Raw genomic sequence first — 7,934 nt, 5'->3', positions numbered from 1 at the left:
TTTCCACTGTTTCCCCATCTATTTGCCATGAAGTGATGGGACTGGATGTCATGATCTTAGTTTTCTGAATGTTGAGCTTTAAGCCAACTTTTTCGCTCTCCTCTTTCACTTTCATCAAGAGACTCTTTAGTTCTTCTTCACTTTCTGCCATTAAGGGTGGTGTCATCTGCATATCTGAGGTTATTGATATTTCTCCCGGCAATCTTGATTCCAGCTTGTGCTTCTTCCAGTCCAGCGTTTCTCATGATGTACTCTGCATAGAAGTTAAATAAGCAGGGTGACAATATACAGCCTTGACGTACTCCTTTTCCTATTTGGAACCAGTCTGTTGTTCCATGTCCAGTTCTAACTGTTGCTTCCTGACCTGCATATAGGTTTCTCAAGAGGCAGGTCAGGTGGTCTGCTATTCCCATCTCTTTCAGAATTTTCCATAGTTTATTGTGATCCACACAGTCAAAGGCTTTGGCATAGTCAATAAAGCAGCAATATATGTTTTTCTGGAACTTACTTGCTTGCTTTTTCCATGATCCAGCCAATGTTGGCAATTTGATCTCTGGTTCCTCTTTTTCTAAAACCAGCTTAAACATCTGGAAGTTCACGGTTCACATATTGCTGAAGCCTGGCTTGGAGAATTTTAAGCATCACTTTACTAATGTGTTAGATGAGTGCAATTGTGCAGTAGTTTGAACATTCTTTGGCACTGCCTTTCTTTGGATTGGAATGAAAACTGACCTTTTCCAGTCCTGTGGCCACTGCTGAGATTTCCAAATTTTCTGGCATAGAGTGCAGCACTTTCACAGCATCATCTTTCAGGATTTGAAATAGCTCACCTGGAATTCCATCACCTCCACTGGCTTTGTTCATAGTGATGCTCCCTAAGGCCCACTTGACTTCACATTCCAGGATTCTGGCCCTAGGTGACTGATCATACCATCGTGATTATCTGGGTCGTGAAGATCTTTTGTACAGTTCTGTGTATTCTTGCCACCTCTTCTTAATATCTTCTGCTTCCATTAGGTCCCTACAATTTCTGTCCTTTATCGAGCCCATCTTTGCATGAAATGTTCACTTGGTATCTCTAATTTTCTTGAAGAGATCTCTAGTCTTTCCCATTCTATTGTTTTCCTCTATTTCTTTGCATTGAGCACTGAGGAAGGCTTTCTTATCGCTCCTTGCTATTCTTTGGAGCTCTGCATTCAAATGGGTATATCTTGCCTTTTCTCCTTTGCTTTTCACTTCTCTTCTTTTCACAGCGATTTGTAACGCTTCCTCAGACAGCCATTTTGCTTTTTTGCATTTCTTTTCCTTGGGGATGGTCTTGATTCCTGCCTCCTGTACAATGTCACAAACCTCCATCCATAGTTCATCAGGCACTCTGTCTATCAGACATAGTCCCTTAAATCTATTTCTCACTTCCACTGTATAGTCATAAGGGATTTGATTTAAGTCATACCTGAATGGACTAGTGGTTTCCTCCACTTTCTTCAATATCAGTCTGAATTTGGCAATAAGGAGTTCATGATCTGAGCCACAGTCAGTTCCCAGTCTTGTTTTTGCTGACTGTATAGAGCTTCTCCATCTTTGGCTGCAAAGAATATAATTAATCTGATTTCAGTGTTGGGACCATCTGGTTATGTCCACATGTAGAGTCTTCTCTTGTGTTGTTGGAAGAGGATGTTTACTATGACCAGTGCATTCTCTTGGCAGAACTCTATTAGTCTTCGCCCTGCTTCATTCTGTACTCCGAGGCCAAATTTGCCTGTTACTCCAGGTGTTTCGTGACTCATATGCATATATTAAAATGCATCAGTCAAGGAGTTAACAGCAGTCAGAAGGCAACTGAATCAGGGTACAGGATCCAAATTAATGGAATTGTTATTAAAGAATTTTATGATAGAGAAAATGGTATATTTTATGCATCTTTTTTTTTTTTAAGGCAGAAACAGGAACCAAATTTAAATTGGGTCAGGGTAGTAAGAGTGGCAATGTTTAACAATCTAGGTGGTTTATTTGATCTTATCAGGATCTGATTTCTCTGGTTCTTCAGAAACTTTTCTAACTTCTTTTGAATGTTCACTTCTTTTGAAAGGTGAAGTTCACCAACTCTTGTACATACTTAAGGAGATTAATTTTTAAGCTCTCTCCTCTGATATAAAATGTACACCACCTCCTCTCCTTTCATGTTAGTTCCCACTGGGATGAGCCAGGCACAAAAATCTGAAGAAGCCTCAGCTATTATTAAGGAAGGAATATGTGGCTGCCAATCAGACTGAAGGCATGGGTTGAGGAGATTTAAAAATAAACTCATTCACTAATTCCATTAATTTCTGGATGTCAAAAATTTTACATCCATGAACTCATCTAATTCTCATAATGCCCCTAAAAAGTGTAAATAACCATTATCATCTTTATTGTACATTTTAGGACTGAAAAGCTTCAAGAAGTGAGATCACATGAGGAGTAAGTGGTGGAACAAAGATAGGAAGCCTGGGAATTCCCTGGTGGTCCAGGGGTTAGGACTCCACGCTTTCACTGCTGACCAGTTTCAATCCCTAGTCAGGGAACTAAGATCCCACAAGCTGAGAGGCACAGCCAAAGAAAAAAAAAAAATTGGCAATATGTTTCCAACCCCTCAGCGGGAGACCAGCCAGCGCACACCAGGGACTGAGCATGCTCCCCGGGGGCCACAGAAAAAAGCACAGCGAGAGGGAACTCCACCGCTGGGTGCACAGAGCTCGTGCGAAGACCAAAAGCTGGTCCTTAGGAACTGTACCCCCAGAGAGAGACGTGTCTGGTAAGAATTTAAAGGCAAAGCTCTGGAAGCAGTTGTGGAAATTCATAGCCACGGTCCTTCCCACTAAGGTGAAGACATCTTGCCAAATAGCGACTGAAGGAGTGATTGTAAGCCACCTAGCATTTACCGGACTTCCCTGGTGGCTCAAACGGTAAAGCGTTGGACTACAATGTGGGAGACCCAGGTTCAATCCCTGAGTTGGGAAGATCTCCTGGAGAAGGAAATGGTAACCCACTCCAGTATTCTTGCCTGGAGAATCCCATGGATGGAAGAGCCTGGTAGGCTGCAGTTCATGGGGTCGCAAAGAGTCCAACACGACTGAGCAACTTCACTTTCACTTTTCAGCATTTTACCACCGTGTGCCTTAGTGTGTGGTTTTCTTTGTGTCCAGACAAGGGTTTACAGTGTTTCTTGAAACCATTCACCAGTTTTGGAAAATCCTCATTACCTCTTCGAATAATGCTCTCTCTGTGTCCTCCTTGCTTTGTGGCCCCCAATTACACATATCTAGATTTTCCATCATATGCCATATATCTCTTACACTCTTTCCTGTGCTTTCTATCTTTTTCCTCTGTGAGTTTCAGTCTATTTCTTTCTGACCTTCTTACCAATCCACCATTCGTCTCTTCAGTTATGTCCTGCTGTTGCTGCTAAGTCGCTTCAGTCGTATCCGACTCTGTGTGACCCCCTAGACGGCAGCCCACCAGGCTCCCCTGTCCCTGGGATTCTCCAGGCAAGAACACTGGAGTGGATTGCCATTTCCTTCTCCAATGTGTGCAAGTGAAAAGTGAAAGGGAAGTCGCTCAGTTGTGTCTGACTCTGTGCGACCCCATAGACAGAAGCCTACCAGGTTTTTCCATCCATGGGAGTTTCCAGGCGAGAGTACTAGAGTGGGTGAGTTATGTCCTACATGGTATGAAATTCACTACTGAATTCTTATCTTCCATTATTATAGTGTTCAGTTCTAGAATTTCCATTCAGTTATATGTGTGTGTGTGTGTGTGTGTGTGTATGTCTTCAGAGAACTATATATATATATAGTTTATATATATATTTAAAAGTATATACATATATAGTTCTCTAAAACTGTTAGTCATTCAGTCATGTCCAACTCTTTGCGACCCCATGGACTGTAGTCCACCAGGCTCCTCTGTCAATGGAATTCTCCAGGCAAGAATACTGGAGTGGGTAGCCATTCCCTTCTCCAGGGAATCTGCCCAACCCTGGGATTGAACCTGAATCCCAGATTCTTTACTGTCTGAGCCACCAGGGAAGCCCAGTTCTCTGAAAGAAGTCTCCAAATTGTCATCCTATTTCTTGACAATATTAATCGCTGTTATTTTAAATCTGTGTCTAAGAAACTCCAGTGTCTGGATGTACTATAGGTTTTTTTTTTTTTTTTGGCTTTTAGTCATATAGATTAGTTATCATGTATGAAAAACTATACAGTAAATTTGAAGCTCTGCTGCTGCTGCTGCCAAGTTGTGTCAGTCGTGTCCGACTCTGTGAGACCCCATAGATGGCAGTCCACCAGGCTCCCCCATCCCTGGCATTCTCCAGGCAAGAACACTGGAGTGGGTTGTCATTTCCTTCTCCAATGCATGAAAGTGACAAGTGAAAGTGAACTCGCTCAGTCATGTCCGACTCTTAGCGACCCCATGGACTGGAGCCTACCAGACTCCTCCATCCATGGGATTCTCCAGGCTAGAGTACTGGAGTGGGTGCCATTGCCTATTTGAAGCGCTAGATGATGTTATCTTCCTTCCCCAAAAAATGTGTTTGCCTCTTGCAGGCAGTTTGGAGAGGGGTAGATCACTTTACAATCAAGGATTAAGCCAATGTAAATCTGGGCCATAGTCCTTGTGAGGGCTGCTCTATTTCATCCTTGTCTGAAGGAATAGATTGTTAGAAGTCCCAGTTGAAATGGTGGGGGTATTTTTCAGAATCCCTTGTACCTCACTTCTTTGGTAGGTCTGTGCTACCTTCAAACACTTTTTCCGCATATTTTCTAGTTGTTTTTAGTGGGAGGGTTGGTGTACAATCAGCTAGTCTACCATCACTGAAAGCGGAAGTCTCCCTCATGGCATCACAACTGAAAAACGTTATGAGTTGGATGATAAAAACTGGGTGGGGAAAAAGGCTAAAAAGGAACAAGAATATTCTGGAAGTTACTATTGCTTGGTGAGAGACAACATTAGGTGGGTTACTCTGCTCTCCTTCTCCCCTTCTCATATACATAATTTGGATTTAAGGCTTTTAGAATGTAAATAGAGAGTCTGAACAGATTTGTGAGGAAACAATACACTAAAGCCAACAATTACATGTTCTGAAATTAAAGTTTCATGTTCAAAGGCAAATTTCATTTTTTAACTTTTTATTTTATATTGGAGTATAGTTGATTAGGGTCTTCCCTGGTAGCTCAGCTGGTAAAGAATCCGCCTGCAATGCAGGAGACCCCGGTTCGATTCCTGGGTCAGGAAGATCCCCTGGAGAAGGGATGGGCTACCCACTGCAGTATTCTGGGGCTTCCTTGGTGGCTCAGATGGTAAAGAATTCACCTGCCACTTGGGAGACCTGGGTTAGGAGGAGGGCATGGCAACCCACTCCAGTATTCTTATCTGGAGAATCCCATGGACAAAGAAGCCAGTCTATGGATGGGGTTGCAAAGAGCTGGACTAGACTAACTGACTAAGCACAGCACAGCACATAGTTGGTTAACCATGTTGTGGGTTTCAGGTGTACACCAGAGTGATTCAGTTATCCACATACATTTATCTATTTTTCAAATTCAACAACTACAAAAAACCTCAAATAGCCAAATTTCATTTTAAAATGAGTAAATAAGTGAAATGAACAAATACTACGAAAGAGATTTAAAAGACTGCTAACATTAGCTACATAAGTCAGATCAAGTTCTAAAGTAAGATGTATGTCCCAAAAGAAAACAAATGACTGCAATACAAATCATACACACAGCATAAACAAGACAACTCAAAACTTCCTGAACTAGGAAGCCTTTCCAGAAGATTCTGAAGGGTCAGAAACTGGATCATTAGGCTTACAAGATCATATATGCAAGCCATACTTAAGTGGCATCCACTGGTGAAACCAGTTTGCAGTTTAGAAACAATTTACCCCCTTTTGCTTAAATTAAAAAAAAAGGTCAGTGTGTTCTAACAGAGGAATTAGAATTCATATTTCCCATCACTGTTTCTTTTTTTTTTTTTTAATTTACTTTTTAGCAGAATTATTTTTGGCCTGAAAAAAATAGAACCACCACTTTACTAGGTAGCTAAGTGACTGAGTTAAATCTACTTGAAACATACAGGTTGGGAGATACCAAAACTACCATTCAAGGAAACATAATCTTGAAGGTGATTTTAAGGTTGAAAAGAGGCTGTACAAAGACTCAAATAAAATCAAGGGAACAAAGTCTTATTTCCTTAGCAACTTCCTATATCATTTGACCGCTGAGAAATCTTACACCTGTTCAGTGATTGAATTTAAAATCTAATTCACATGTTCACGAAGCTTTCTCTGAAAGGAGGTCCATCAAAAGGTTCATCACTAGGGGCTTCCCTAGTGGCTCAGTGCTACAAGAATCCGCCTGCCATTGCGGGAGACACAGTGTTCGATCCCTGATCCAGAAAGATCCCACATGCCTTGGGGCAACTAAGCCCGCGAGCCACGACTACTGAGTCTGTGCTCCAGAGCTGGGAGCCACGACTACTGAAGCTCACGAGCCCTTGAGTCTGTGCTCTGCCACGAGAGAAGCCACGGCAATAAGCAGCTCAAGCACCACAGCTAGACAAAAGCCCTCGCAGTAACAAAGACCCAGCATAGCCAAAAATAAATGATTCATTTTTTTAAAACAGTAAAAAAAAAAAAAGTTGATCTATCTGATCAATCTCTATGATGTATGTATGATGTATCTATCTATACACACACACAAATATGCATATGTATATGGAAAACTGAAAACAACAAAAAATAAGTGAAAATACAAATCAATTTGACTTTATAGAAGATTATTCCCATAACAGAAAAAATTCAAGAAGCAGTAAATGAAAAAGGGAAGTTTCAAATATTATAATGTGACCCCATTTTACTCAGGAAAAATGCAAAATGAGAATAGAATATGTGTGATTGTTATTTTCTCATTTATGCTTCTCTGCATTTTCCAAATTTTCAGTCCAACACAATGCCAAGAGCTATTTCATGTTTATCAATTTCAAGGCCCGTGAGAATTGCCTGTACTGATAAATAATGTATTTCCATAGAGAAACAAAATGATGCCACAGACAGAGGACTGGACTTTGAAGGAGAAGACTTGCGTTCAAGTCCCAGCTTCACCGCTCACTCCTCCGAGTCACTTCAGACAAGTCACAGCACCTCTGGGAATCTCGGTTCTCTCATCTAGTTAAAGATGGAGATGCTCATCCCCAGCTTGTCTCCCTCCCTTAATTAGTGCAAATATCAAATGCAAAAAGTTCACGAAAGTCTTCTGCCTAGAGGAAAGTGAGGTTCAGCAAAAGGAGTAACGGTAACTATTAAAGCTGCTTGTAAAGTTTTTTTAATGGATCTGACTCAAGTTTATAAAGTTTTAAGACTGTATTTTGCATCAGGAAAAAAAAAAAATCCATCATCACCACCACACATGTTCCCTCAGGTGGGACAAATGTGGGATCCTGACAAAACACAGAAGCAGGAGTGTTGGACAGGTAGGTAGTATCCACTCATACGGAGAAAAAAACAAAATGTTTTCACAAGTCACTAGAGTGAAGAAACAGCTGTCCCAGGTCCCCAGTGGTACATTATCAACAGTTACATGAAGCAGGAAAAGATAAGGGAAGGATACTGTGGGAGATACAGCCACATGTGAAGAATAGAATTTTTTTTTCAGATGATAACACACTCCTCTCCCAAATCCACTAAAGAAAGAATATTGGTCGGCAACCTCTAAGACTTTGTCCAAACATTGGAGGAAAACTAAAAGCTTGAATTTTCATCTCATTTTTTAAAAAATTTTCTTTTCTCTACTCTGACCACAGTGCCACCAGTTACTTATAATGTGATCGTGGCGGTCACTCCATATTGCTGATCTGTTTCCTTATCTATAAAATGGGCTGGTGCCATTCTG

This window comes from Oryx dammah, unplaced genomic scaffold (genome assembly GCF_014754425.2).
Source record: "Oryx dammah isolate SB20612 unplaced genomic scaffold, SCBI_Odam_1.1 HiC_scaffold_14, whole genome shotgun sequence".
NCBI classification, from domain to species: Eukaryota; Metazoa; Chordata; class Mammalia; order Artiodactyla; family Bovidae; genus Oryx; species Oryx dammah.
This window is presented reverse-complemented; position numbering follows the sequence as displayed.